Raw genomic sequence first — 15616 nt, 5'->3', positions numbered from 1 at the left:
GCTTAACCAAAATAGAAAGCGCTTTCTGACTCCATGGCGGAACAAGAGTATTTATACGATATTCTAATTCTGCAAGGCAAGAGTTGTGAGAGACTCTGGCAATAATGTAAATCAAAGCCGAGGGAATCCAGCACCATAATAAAATCGATGCTGGGTGCAATATGCTTCCGGAGAAGAGCAAACCAGCAGTGTGCACCATTGCCTGTCACTTGTAGCTAGGTACTTACACTGCGCCATATGCTGGTTTCTTTAAGTAACCCATTACACAGAAATTAAATATCTTGTGACAGATTGTTTTGACAGTGGAAAAAAAAGAAAGCGGGAGAGAGTGGGAGAGATTTAATTTTTTTAAAAAATGCATTTGACTGAAGGCAAAACGTTAGGTAGATGTTAATTTAACAGATGTCTAGTTTTGCATCATCAGCCTGAAACGGGCAATTTCTGGCAAGTCTTCTCACCACATCGCAACACAAAATCCTCTCAATTCCACATGGATATGCCTTTCACAACCTTCCAAGTGAGCCATTTTCATTCAAAGGAAAATGCCTGAAATTACTCAGGGAAGATGCTAACACCTGGCAATAGTTTTGAAGGAGGAGTCCATGAATGCACCGAGGTATAATGGAACAAAAGTCAGCTCCAAGCAACTTTTTAGTGGAATAAGAAAGCAGGAAGAAATGTATTCACACTGCAAAAACAGCTAACACATCACAAAGTTACTGTGTATGGGAAAATAATCCCCGCCCCCAAACTGGTAACTAGTAACTAGTTCTTTTTGCAAATATATGACACATACACTTCAAATCTAATTTTCCGTTATCGTGAGGGTGCCTGAAAAAGAAAGTCCTTTTTTGAAAAAAGATGCTTCGAGACAAAAATGTTCCTAGAATGCGTCTTGGCAAAAAGCCTTAGCCCTTCAGGTCTATATATAAATATATATTATATGTCAAGTATATATAGATAAATACTTAAGAGTTATACGAATACCTAATTTATATATAAGTGCATGAAAGTTAACTTAGGCAGCAGTTCATCCGTTGACATAATGCTAAATTTGGTATTCAGTAGATATTTAATTAAACTTAATTTGGATTTTGTCATTTTACTTTCATTTTGGAGCTAATACACTTGAGTTTTAGGCCACAGACATCTTCATAAGCTTTGTAAAGTTCAAGTGTACTAGACACTATGCTCATGACTCATAGGGGAAATATCCTATGTAAAGTAAAACAAAGCTTATAGATTTTGAATTGGTGTTATCCTCAGTCTTTTCACACCAAAAGATAGGTTGATACTCATTCCTTGGTAGAATCCATAAGATTATTCTAGTATGATGGCTGAATTCAAATACCACTATACACACAGGCCCTTGCACAGTTCCCGTTGTGATAAATATTTCTAGAAAGGAGAGTGGAAGGCATAAAAGGAGGGAGGGAGAGAGTAAGGAAGAGGAGAATTCCACTACAAAGGATTAAGAATTTATTTTTGCAGTTCAAAGGCGGCTCTACAATTCTGCAGGATTATTAATTAGCACTCCTTACTTTAATAGCAAAGAACATTTTACAACCGATGTAATAAAACAGTTCACTCTCAATAAACTGCAAATTCTATTGCTCCTCCCTACCCAATGCACAGATATGTTGAACAATCGAAAATACATTAGAGAGCTTGGGTGTGTGAGTGTGAGAGAGACCATTTGATTCAGCATTTTTATTTTTAGGTATTTAAAGTAAATGGTCTATGTCTTGTTTTCTGACAGAATATGGCAAAAGGCCATTTTTAAGGGCTGAGAGAGATTAATGATATGATGGCAGCCTTTGGAGAATGAAACAAAATTGGGCTGGTCTCCAAACAATTCAATACAGGAGGTGTGTGCTTATATGTGTGCACATGTGCGTGCATGTGTGCCTCTGGGACACGTAATAAATACTGAGTTAGAGAACACCGTCCCCAGGTAATTCTATTTTACTTTGTAAACATCACAACCATGGGAAATGAGGAAAATTAGCCCTGCACATTCAAAGGGGCTAACATGCATATTGGAAAAAAAATTACCAAAAAGGAGGTAGACAGTTTCCACCAACATGCATTCCCTCTCATGAGAGCTGTACCAAGTCAAGGACATGATCTGAAATTGAAAAAATTGGTAGGAAAAAAAATTTAAACCACTATAGGACTGCAAAAAGAATAAGAAAAAAACCTGTCAACACAAAAGATTCCTTTCTCACTCTCTGAAATTCTAATCCAGTAATCATGTCTGTCTTCTAAAGCACCTTTCATCTGACTATCTCCGAGCCCTTTATGGTATTAAACACTCACCGAATCCCTGAGGTGGGTAAAATTATTCTAGTCATTTTACAAATGTATCTTTTCTCTCAAACCTCTCATCCAGGGGAGTGATAAGTCTGGGAATAAAAATCAGGAATCGATGAATGACCAGAGTCCTTATTCCTTTAACCTGTTTTATAATTACTTAGGGGAAAATTCTGTGATTTGCTCTGGGAAAGTGCCCTGATGAATTGAATGTAAGTTTTTGATTTGGTGTAAATTATCTTAATATATGCTAATGTATTCTTGCTCCTATCCTTGTCTCCACCTTTCCCCTCATCCCTTTAATTGGAAGGATTGAAGAATATGTTGGGATATGATAAAACAGAGAAATAGAAGTAATTAAAAGTGTAAAGAGAAAACGAGTTTAGTGCACATTTCCACATCTTTGGGTCTTAGGGAATGATATAAGAAACTACAATCAGTTAGCCATGTGACCTTGAACTAGGCATATAACCTCTCCAGGTCTCAGTTTACACACCTGTAAAGAGAAGGTTAAATTATATAAATTTTGAAGTCCCTGATTGCTCTACAATTTATTGTGTGGCTCCACATTCATAGCCAACATGGTTTAAGTACTTTGGCATGAATCTTTACAATAAAAAAGAAAAATCTAAGATAAGTATTTCAAAATATTTCCAAAAATTACATGTGGCTGAGAAGCATTTATATTATCAAAACCATTCTTCCTCCTTATGCCACTGCCTCTCACAGATCCTGAAGAGCAAATACTCCAATTTGGAGCCCACCGCCAGACAGATGCCGGTCTACCAAAATAAGTGGATCTCAAGGATACGTCCTGTTCAGATGACCCCATGCTTTGGACTGACACGATACGAATGTATCAAGTGCAGTTGATGTGACTGCCTCTTTGAAGGTGAGATAAGTGGAGCCTCTATACCCAGATTACCCAGGAGAGGAGGCCAGCATGATGATTGAGGTGTCAATTATGGGGAAGGGGATAGAAATATGGCCTAAGGGTGTTAAGTTGTAAATTACCACACTGGAGTTGACAGAGAGATTAGTTCAGTCTTTGAGTGTGGAAGAAAGCCAAGGGACCATGGAATATCAGATGCTTAGTTGTCATTACTTCTGCCTCCAAAAGCGACCCCTCCCTTTTTAAACTGGAGTCCCTGCCAACACCTCTCTGGAGGACACCTTAATCATGAGACTATCAAATGTAGGCACCCATTCATGATCAATCCTACCCGTTCCTTCCTAATTTAGGCTTACATCTCAGAGAATATTTACCTTCTGTGCAACCTTCTGTCACTTAACTGTTCAGTTCAGCAGTTAGCAAAGACTTAGTGTTAGTCATCTAGGGGAGCTCTGAGCTAACAGAGGCACCAGGATCCATTTCTTGAATAAAGATTTCCTTTTAGGTCAGGGATTGAAACTTTAGCAGTATAAAGTTCACACTGGACGGTTCCTGGGCAGATCATGATATTTAGAGGAGATAATTCCAGAAGACACACAATAGAAGAATTTAAAAAGCCAGGCAGTAGGTTCTGAATTAAAAAAAAAAAAAAATAGAGAACATTCAGGTCTAGCTCTACAGCAAGTGACATGAATCACTTAGCCCCATGTGTTCTCCATCAGGTAGTCCGTACTACATGCTGATGAAGCCAAAAAGATGCTGGAAGAGCAATAATAGGGTTCAGGTCTCTGTTTCCCCACTTTCTTACCTATGTATTTGAGTAAGCTACTGAATTTCTTATGGTCTTATACTGCTCATCTGTAAAATGCTGATAACACTTGCTAACTCATGGAATTGTTCTGAACATTGAATGAACAACTTCATATTTGATATCAAGTAACTTTTTTCTAAAGCTTATATCATTGCAAATAATTATTATTATACTTGGAGATGCATCCTACATGACAGTACCAAGTTGTTCACTACCAAGACTATTGGTGGTGTTGGCATGTATGACCTATCAAGACTACAAGTGTGGTCATAATTTACACATGGGGGGTACAAAAGGGAGCCCTGTCCAGCGGGATGTCCAGCAGATACAATTAAGATTATTGTACCCAAACCAGGAAGATAAAATACAGTCTTAATGCAGGGTATTTATAGAGGGATTTTTAAAGATTCACAAATTTTGGATGCACCCATAAAAGTAGAAAACCATAAATAATATGTGAAAGTATGAATCAGTGGTTTTTGTTAATGCCCTTTTATTGTATTTGACATATAACACATCATTGGAAAATCATATGTTTTTGAAGATGTAAAAATTAACTATGGTTGTTTTCTTTATCTGGGTAGAAGAGCAATTAACTCTTTTAGGAAATTTGTTTATCCAACAAGACCATGTTTTCAATGTTGGACTTTCATGGTATACCAAGTGCTTGAATGATATCATTTGAGAGAAGGGGATCTTTGATCTGACCTCATAAGACTACTTTTCAGTGGCCATTTTCAAAGATTATCAAGAAGACCAAATTGTTTGAATGAAGTTATAGAGGAAAATGAAACACACATAAAAGTATATGTTAAGCACTTACTTGCTGAAGATCATGGCTGGCAGTGTCATCTATGTCATCTCATGTAAGCTTTAGGACAACCTAAGAATCAGGTACTATCTTCAGTACCTGAAGATAGTAAGGTAAGTAGTAGTGATAAGATAGTAGTGTAAGTCTATCTTACACTATAGACAGAGACAGTAAATAACCACGCTGCCAAGCCTCAGATCAAACCCAGGTTTCTTAGGATGCAAATCCGTGCTCTTCACACATGTCAACTGTCCCAACCAGCTTAATTGTTAAAGTCCATCAGCAACAGTTAGAAAATATCTCCAATAACTTGCAAGGGGCACTGAAAAAAGACTATATTATTCTTGGTTATGACAGACTAGATATTTAGATGTTACTATATTGAAGGACAGAACTTTATAAAATATGCTTTTAAATACACCTTAAATTATTTGAATAAATGTTAATTTTATCACCTGATTACATGTACATTCCTTCATACCACATTTGGCTGCCTGAATTATATTTTATGCTGCATATTTATTATGTTTTTTAAATTTTATATCTCCCTCTCTAATATCTGCTTCAGGAGGTGAGGGCAAAACAATATTTCATTATTATTTCATTATTTCTGATTCCCCAGTAGAAATTCAGTCTACATTTGTTTAATGAAAGGATGACTGATGGATAAAGAAATAAGTGAATGAATTAATACATAGATAGATATATGTATTTATATATTATATATATATGTGTTTTATATATAAATACACATGGTTAGACAGGTTTGCATGTTCTAAAATCCAAAGTCTCATTATACAAAGATAATAAAATAAAACCATCTCTGAAGAGTGCCAGGGACGATGATATAAAACCATCCTTTTACACAATTGCCACTACATATATTCCATTGCAGCTATCAATATCTCCAAGCCATAACATGATATTTTAAATATGCCCCTGGTATTATTATTCTAAATGGTATCACTAATTTTCATGCTATGTACTAGGATACTTTAAAATGCACAGCTCGGGAAGATACTGTCTTCTGTGGCTTCTCCATCATAACATACATAAGTATCCCATTTTGTGCTGGCGTTCTCTTCTGAGCTCTATGTCAAGATCACTAAATCACAAAACACTGATGTATCTATATATGCTACAGGGCCAAATATATACAACCATGTAGTAAATTAAGAGGTTAATTAAGCTCTTTGAACTCTACTCCTCCTCTTAGTAGAGTTATTCCTTGATTCAAAAATCAAAAAACATACAAAAATCATAAACTATACAAATGATATCTGGGAGCATGTTCTTGAAGTGAGCATTGTCAGCAAACCACCAGAAGCTAGAAAGAGGCAAGGAAGGATTCCCTGCGACAGGTTTCAGAGGGAGCACGGTACTACCGACACCTTGACGTTGGACTTCTAGATTCCAGAATTGTGAAAAACTAAATTTCTGTTTTTTTTAAGCCATCCAGTTATTTTATGTCCACCCAATGAAACTTACACAATTGACATTATATTTTGCACAGAAGAAAAAAAAATCCTTTAGGACAATGTTGGGGAATCTTGTTGACAGTATGGTATTAGGTCTATTAAATTGTTACTTAATATGGCAGATTGTATGCAAAGATGGCCAAAACAGATATTCCTGCTTCTGTATCCATAACTCTTTGCCTTGTGATTTTGTTATTCCTCTTAATAGGAAGTGGAGTTAATTTTCCTTCCCCTTGAATTTGGGCTGGCTTTGTAGTCTGCTTTACCTGATAGAATATATCACAAATGACACTGGACAACTTCTGTGTCTAGGTCTCAAAAGGCATTTCAGCTTCTGTTTTCGTCCTTCTGGAACATGGTGCCAACCACTTACGGAAGCTCAGGCCATCCCGTGGGAGGATGAGTCCTCTTGGAACAGAAACAGTCCCTCTTATCTTATGTTTCCTATATAAGAGTTCTTAATCTTGAGTGTGCTTTGGAATCATCTAGATGATTTATTAAGACAGATTGCTGAAACCCACTCCTAGTTTTTGACTCAGTAGTCCTGGGATGGTGTCTGAGGATGTTCACTTCTGATGAATTCCCAGGCGACGCTAATGGTGCTGGTCCAGCAACCACACTTTGAAAATCACTGCCCCAGATCAACCAGCCTCCACTTAGGCCCTGAGGTCAATCATGTGACTGACCCCAGGTAAGTTCAGCAGAAGATCTACTCAGTTGACCCACCTGCTCCTGAGTTATGGGGTGGTTTGGTGCATAGCAAGAAATAACTGCGACACCAAGTTTTTCTGGCATTTTATATGGCTGACTCCTCACTTACTACTGGTTTTTATAACATCTTTTAAGTTTTGACTGCAAAGCCATTTATGGTTAACAGAAAGAAAACCAGAGAATATAATGAGAGGCAGGGATGAAGTTCTTGCTTGGGTGGAAACAAAACAAGAGAGATGGCTTCATGTATGTAGGAAATAGATAAAGAAACTACAAAACATAAGCAGAAGAATTAACTACTTTTATCCTGTTTGACAATGACCCAGAGACATTTTCCCCAAATGTTAAGGTGCTTAAGTATCCTCTGAGAAGCTCACTGACATTCAGATTGCAGAGATTGACCCCTCAGAGATTCCGTGGAGGCACTCAAGGACCCAGTAATATGCATTTTTCAAAATAACTACCCTCATTCCTGGTGGTTCTTACTGAAATGGTTTAGGTCTACAGACGCCAAGGAAAGACCTGATGGTAAGTTCCTGGGGGCCCAGACAATGTTTACAAACCTTCACAGAGTTCATATGTAGAAAGGCTCTTGAAAAATGTGTTAAATCACCTGCTTGGTTGGGAACACCTTCTCTTCGATATAAAGAGCACTCTTTATGACTTCTTTCTTCTATTTGCAGTTATAATCACTTTCCTTCTTCCTTCTCTCCTGGCTTTTAAGAAATGGTATAAAATACCCTCTGCTGAGAAAGTTTAAGGGTTCTGGCTCACTGGCTCACTACTGCTACGCCATCCCACCCCACCTCAAGCCCCCTGCTGTCACTTTCCCTAAACAAAACTTCTCCACTTCCCAGAGCACCTCGAGACTGAGTGGGCACATCGAGTACACAAAACAACCTGTGAGTAATGTGGGGTTATTCCAGAATACCAGCTTTTCCTCTCCCCTCTCCCCAGTACAGCAATCATCAAAAGTAATTCCTATTTCTATATCTTGGCAAGTGATTATATGGTATATGTGAGTCTGATCCTATTCCTCAAATTATTGACTTATATATCAGTCATCTAAAATCAATATAATTTCAAAATATTTTGCTAATGCACAGGGTTTCAGAGAAAATGTATTAATGTTGCCCACAACCTTCAGAGAGATGAAAGGGAAGCCATTATATCCTCAATTTAAACTTCACTTGAAATGCCTTTAGTACTTTGCAGTCTTGTTTCACAAGAACATATGAATCAATTTGAATTATGGTCAGATTTCAATGTAGATATATTGATTCTAAAAGCCAATCTTACTATTTACATTACTAAACTTTGATGACTGTGTGTGTGTGTGTGTTATTAAAATTCCTGCTGCTCTAAAACACAGAGATTTTTTTTCAGTTTAGAGAGTAATTTCTAAAGTTTTCAATTTACCCCAAATCCTCCTCCCCGAAAACACCTCACCCTCGGGGGTGGGGGGAGTCTTAGTTATAAAAGATAGGCTCCCTGTGGCATTTAATGAGTTACCCATCATTAACTCCACAGGATACAGTCAATAAATTTAATATGTGTATACTTAAATGAAAGATCTGACAGCCATGAATTGTAAATAGGAATTTGGTATAAACAGAGATTTTTATGAGTAAAAAAATAAGAACAACATCATTGGAACTTACATTAACAAGAAATTTTTCCAGGCTACTTCCTTCCTTCAGGTTTTATTAGAAGAGGGAATTGATGTTTGAGGGCATTTAGGGACAAGATGGGGATAATGTACCACAATATTGGAGCAGAAAATCTTCAGTGAAATCATTTTAGTTTAGTATCTATCCCCTTTTCCATCTTACTCATAAGTGGGTGAAAAATAGTACTGCTCCCCTCCTGGGCCATTCACCCTTCCATTTAGAAACCTTCTTAAGGAGGGTGAGGAGGTTTAATAGAGAAATCTAGCTTTATTTTTTATATCAGAGGCAATGGGGGCCAAGGGGAGTAAACTTTATGGATTATCTACCATGAGTCAAATACCAAGTGGGAAACTTTATTTAAATAATCCTATTTAATTCTTCAAAGCCTCAGTTTTCATACATTTTTTAAGAGATTCATAATTCCTGTATTATAAACTGAGGGTTACAAATTTTAAATCCCCTACCCAAAGTCACCCAAGCTAACAAATTACAGGAGTAGTGTTAGTTTACTTGACTCTAAAAATGACTCTATTATATCTAAAATTTAGCTCTTAATTCTGGGCAGGCACATTTTTTTTTTTTTTTTCTGCAAAGGGGCAGAGAGTAAATATTTTTAGTCTCTGAGGGCCATATGGTCTCTGTTGCAATTACTGAACTCTGCTGTCGTAGGTGAAAGCAGCCAGACACTGCATACGTGAGTAAACATGACTATATTCCAGTGAAACTTATTTTTAATGGACACTGAAATTTGAATTTCATTTAATTTTTGTATGTCATGAAATATCTTTCTTTCATTTTTTTCAATAACTTAATGTAAAATCATTTTTAAAAATGTTTATTTATTTGACAGAGAGCGAGAGATCACAAGTAGGCAGAGCAGCAGGCAGAGAGAGAGGGGGGAAGCAGGCTCCGCTGAGCAGAGAGCCTGATGCAGGGATTGATCCCAGCACTCTGAGATCATGACTTGAACCAAAGACAGAGGCTTAACCCACTGAGCCACCCAGGCATCCCTGTAAAAACCATTTTTAGTTTACGGCCACATAAAACTAATTGAGTAACTAAATTTGGCCCAGGGGCCTTGGTCTGCAAATCCTTTCTTCAATTCCCTAAGAATCTGGAAGTCAGGGGCTACAGTTTTTCACCTCCTCAGAGTGCCTAAAATGGAGTACACTCTTGCCTAACATGTGGTGCTTGGATTGAAAGTGTGGTTCTCAGTGCCCTCATTTTTTATCTTTTCAATTGTGTATTCCTTGCTCTCCTTTTACTTGAGTCTAAATTTACTCCATTGCTGTAATTTGAAATTTTTTCCAAGAAAAATAAAAGTTGTGTCATTTAAAGTTACTGTACCTTAACAAATGCACCTAAAGTGGTACTGCTTTTGCATGCATGAAAGCTCAAAGCCTCAACAACTCCCATGAGCGATTAATCTTCTAACACTAATTAGATATTTGCTAATTAGTGTCTGATGTGTGAAATGAAAAAACATTTTGAAGCTGAAATGAATAGGGTCTAGGAAGATAGGGCTGTATTCCAGTTCCCCCTTTTCCATATTATTATCATATTTCATAAATATTAATAAGATCACATGATACCAGCCACTCTATAAAATTATCTCTCTGAACGAAGGCTTTTGTTTGATATAATAGGAATGTGTCAATATTTTGCATATGGGAGAAAGCACTCAATGAAGGAAAGCATTTTTTCCCTCAATGTTAAAGAGATGTCATATTTCATGAATCACTTTTATGCTCAATCAACCAGTCCTACTGTTTAACCTAGACTACTTCTTCCCATAAGGGAAGGTAGAAAATCTTTCTCCAAATCATCACCTCTCTTCCTCTCTTATGCCCTAATCTCATCTTGGTTTAAAAGAAAACTTAATAGAATGGAAAATATCTTAAACCTATGATTCTGTGCAATGAAATAATAAAAATCATTATAGAATGGTCAATTTCAATAAGGAATTTGACTAGTAAAGGAGAGACATTTGAATTTCATTAATTGCATGCATGAGGACAATCCTAAGAAACCTTATGCCATCTTCGTTAAAAAAAAAAAAAAAGAAAGAAAAGAAAAGAAAAGAAAAACAACAACAACAAACAAAACTGTAGAGAACAGGATAGAGTTTCAGTGCTTCCAATTTCACACACATAGTCTGTAATATTCAAGTCATAAATATTAAGTCATGTTGTATTCATAAAATGTAACATTTTGATTTGGAATATTTCTCAAGTGAAAGCCTACATTAAACATATTTGGTTCTGAAAGAAAAGACCTATAATAATAAACTATTTCAGTTGGTGTGGGATCTTTTGAAAAACCACTCACCTGTGAATGCTGGTCATATCACAAATTATATCTAATTACAGCATTGATACAGTAATTTGAAATGATAGCTAAGCACAAGTTGACAAAGGTGACATTGAAACATAATGACGATGAGATTATCGTTTTCTTAGGCTGACATTTTGTGATTATAATAATGCTGATCAAGATGATTAAAACCATAATGAAGGAAAAGCTCCAAGAACCAGAACAAAACATACTGAGACTAGAGAGAGGCCAACTATCATTTTGAATCCTGCTTCTTCAATAAGAGTTCTCCTGCCAGCATAAAATTAGGAATTTGTACTAGTCCCAGAGACCTGTGGGAACTTCAGTTGATAGACAATGTTTTCTGCCTACTCACAGAAGTATCTGTTTTTCAAAGCTGGAATGAGAGGATAAGGTCATCTATGGCAATTTATCCATGTGCACCGGGGAATTGTATTCCAATTAGCTTGGAGATTGATTATCAGCTCCCAGATGCAAAACACCAATACACCATCTGCATTGACACTCAGTTATAAGAATCTTCAGCTTAAAATTCATAATGATCTCAAGGCTCTGCCGTGTTGCAAACACCGAACGAATGGGAAAAGTCTGGCAGACATTACCCTTTCACTTATGATTAAATGAGAATAAAACTAGACAGCTTTTAATTACCAACAACAGAGAAATGAGTCAAGGGGAATCATACCCAATCAAGACATCACCAGTCAATCCAGCAGGCCGACTGGCTGAACCTGGGAAATGCATAACGTTCTGTACCTGGCCCAAAAAAGCCTATTTAAATTGTATCAAGTTCAAAGTACCTGATGAGACTTGTAATTCCAGCTGAGTTCTGAGCCTTATTTCAAAAATAGAGGATAAATATGTCTCAATTATTAAAAATCACCTTCCAAACTATCTACGTATTCTCAAATTTGTTTTTCATTTACCTATATTATTTGGTGTCTAAAAATATCAGAGATTCATTGATACTCACTTGGAAGTAATTTGAAAAAAAAAAAATCTATGCCACTAGCTAGGTTAGGTCCAATTGTTCCATTTTGCTGATGAGGTCACTAAGACATAGAGTGCCAAACTTGGACTGTAAGTATTGTTTCTTCAAGGGAAACTCTTCATTACCTACAGAATCCTATACTCTGAAATTTTTGAAAAGATTTATTCGTCCCTTAAAGTGTCAGCTGACTGCTTGTTTTATAGTTCAGATATCATCATGGTTTTGTTACCACCATTTATTTTTCTGCAGGTATAAGAAGGAGGTATGTTACTATGTCAGTTGCCTGATGTCCAAATATATCCCATTCCTTAGTGAAATCTATTTCATTTGTAATCTCCATCCTCCTACATTCCATACTAATGAAACCCACCTGGGTTATAATTACACATTTTCCCAAGGATCACCTATGATTTTAATCTTGCAGTGTGCCCAGGAAGATGGACGAGGACAAGGGTCCTGGGAGTTTACACATCTCCTCACTCAATGTCAGAGGTAGAATGTGGTAGCCTTTTCATAAGGTCTTGTTTTTTTTGTTGTTGTTGTTGTTCATTTGTTTGTTTTTCAAAAAGAAGAAGAATCGTCATTCTGAAAAAAACAGACTTTTCCTGATGGATGAGACTCCTGTTTCTCTACTTTCAGTCAACCTATCCTTAGAACTTTTAATTTTTTATTTCCCATCAAATGGAACTACTGATACACTAATTTGAAATGATAGTTAAGCACACATTGACAGGCGGAAGTGATGCTGTAATGCATATACTTTATGAAGTATCTCATTTATTTCTGACAACACTGTGGTCTCCATTTTACAGATGAAGAAACCCAGCTCAGAAAACTTTAAATCCTTTCAGTCCGTTCCCTTAAAAGTATTTGCTTAGCACATATAGCATGCTGACCACTGTGATGTGCCAGGCATTTGATCTTGAGCCAAACAGACAGCTGAAAGTCTGTGCTTCAACCAACTACAGGGGCTGGTCTGAAGTCTTAGGTCAAGTAACTGATGAGTTCTATCTCTTGCCTGGATCCATGTTAAAATCACATGTACCCCAAATTTCCAACCTCATAGACCTCTGTCCTTTCTCACATTTTATCCTTATCAGGAGTCATTAAACTATAGCTCATGGGCCAAATCGAGTCTGCAAATCATTTTGTATAGCACACAGCTAAGAATTTGTTTCCCCCACTCTTAAAGTATTGTTTTAAAAGAAAATAAAAGACTATATGAAAGAAACATTATGGCCCACAGAGCCTTAACTACTTATTTTTTGGCACTTCATAGTAAAAGTTTGTTGACACCCATTCTTTAGGAAGGAAAGTTAGGTTTGCCTTCAAGGTCGTTTCCATGAGTCCTCAATAGCTCTGTACAGACAGTACATGTTGCTGGCTTTAGGGTGTTTGTGGTAGTGATAATTATTTATTTGTAGCTACATTCTAATCATTGTGGTAAACATTCTTAAGCTTGCCAATTCTATTAAACTGCAGAATAAGCCCAGGTAGGCACTATCATTATCCTATTTGGCAGGTTAAGAGACTTAGGCTTAGGGTAGTTGGGTATCAGAGCATATGGTCCAACAATCAGGCAGGATTCAGACCTTACTCTGTCCAGGCCCATTACTAGCCCAGAAGTAATCTATATACTAAAAAGAAAAAGGTGTCCCTTCATGCTGGAAGCAAACTGCTGGGCAAGAGGATCAGGCGGTAGATTTCAGGCTCACTTTTCTCCTTGGCCAAGCTTCCTGACAACCATAAACAGGTTGGGTTTAAAAGCCACATTGCTATCCAATTCTTCTGCATTAACTGCAGTCTTCACTCAGCATCTTCATGTTCTGTACCTTCTCCTTTGCACTGTTTTCTCACTTGTGACTTTGGCTTTTCTACAAGCAGGGTTTAGATGTCCTCTAAGGATCATCACTATGACCACCTCTGCCAGACTTCTCCTTGTTTCTCAGCCTCAGTTCCCCCAGGTTGCATAAAGGCATACCTGGCTTTATTGTACTTCGCAGATACTTTGTTTGTTTGTTTGTTTTGCTTTTAAGGAATCATAGGCTGTGTCCACTCCGCGTTAAGCAAGTCTATTGGCACCATTTTTCCAATGGTATCTGCTTCACATTTTGATGATTCTTGTAATATTTCAAATATTTTCATAATTATACTTTTTGTGGTGATCTGTGATCAGGGATCTTTGATGTTACTATTATAGTTGTTTTGGGGCACCACAAACTATGCCCGTATGAGACGGTAAACTTAATACATACTCTGTGCTCTGACTACTCCACCGAACAGCCATTCCCTCCTTCTCCCTCTCTCTCTCCCACCCTTGGGCTTCCCTATTCCCTGAGACACAATACTGAAATTAATTAATAATCCTACAATGGCCTGTAAGTGTTCAAGTAGAAGGAAGAGTCACACATCTCCAGCTAGAAATGATTAAGCTTAGTGAGGAAGGCACATCAAAAGCCAAGACAGGCCAAAAGCTGGGCCTCTTATGCACAACCCTTAAGTTGCGGATGCAAAGGGAAAATTCTTGAAGGCAATTAAAAGTGCTACTCGAGTGAACACATGAATGATAAGAAAGTGAAACTGCCTTGTTGCTGATGTGCAGAAAGTTTTAGTGGTCTGGATGGAAGATCAAAGCAGCCGCAATATTCTCTCAAGACAAAGCCTAATCCAGAGCAAGGCACCAACTTTCTTTAACTGTATGCAGGCTGAGAGAGGTGAGGAAGCTGCAGAAGAAAAGTGTGAAGCCAGCAGAGGTTGGTTCATGAGGTTTAAAGGAAGAAGCCATGTCCTTAACATAAAAGTGCAAGGTGAGGCAGCAAGTGCTGATGTAGAAGCTGCAGCAAGTTCTCCAGAAGACGTAGCCGGGATGAGATGAGGAACAAAGGCAGCGACACTGAACAACAGATTTTCAATGCGGGTGAAACAGCCTATTCTTGGAGGAAGAGGCCATCTAGGACTTTCATAGCTAGAGAGAAGTCAACGCCTGGCTTCAGAGCCTCAAAGGACAGATTGGCTCTCTTGTTAGGGGCTAAAGTAGTCGGCAACTTTAAGCTGAAGTCAGTGCTCATTGACCATTCAGAAAATCCAAAGGACCTTAAGAATTATGATAAATCTACCCTGCCTGTGCTTTACAGGAAACAACAAAGCCTCGGTGACAGGACATCTGTTTACCATTTGGTTTCCTGAATATCTTAAGCCCACCATTGAGACCTACTACTCAGAGAAAAAGATTCCTTTCAAAATATTACCACTCATTGACAATGCAATTGGTCACCCAAGAGCCGTGATGGCGATGTACAATGAGATTAATGTTCTTTTCATGCCTGCTGACACAACGTTCATTGTGCAGCCCATGGATCAAGGGGAAATTTCAAATTTCAGATCTTATTATTTAAGAAATACATTTTGTAAGGCTATAGCTGCCATCGTGATTCCTCTGATGGATCTGAGCAAAGTCAATCGAAAACATTTTGGAAAGGATTCCATCATTCTGGATGCCATTAAGAATACCTGTGTTGGAAGCACCGGGGCTGGCTGAGCACGCCAGGCGGTGAGGTTACAGGCTCCCAGACCATGCTGATGGAACATGTGGCTGGCTCCCACCT

Source organism: Mustela lutreola, chromosome 5 (assembly GCF_030435805.1).
Source record: "Mustela lutreola isolate mMusLut2 chromosome 5, mMusLut2.pri, whole genome shotgun sequence".
In the NCBI taxonomy this organism is placed as follows: Eukaryota; Metazoa; Chordata; class Mammalia; order Carnivora; family Mustelidae; genus Mustela; species Mustela lutreola.
This window is presented reverse-complemented; position numbering follows the sequence as displayed.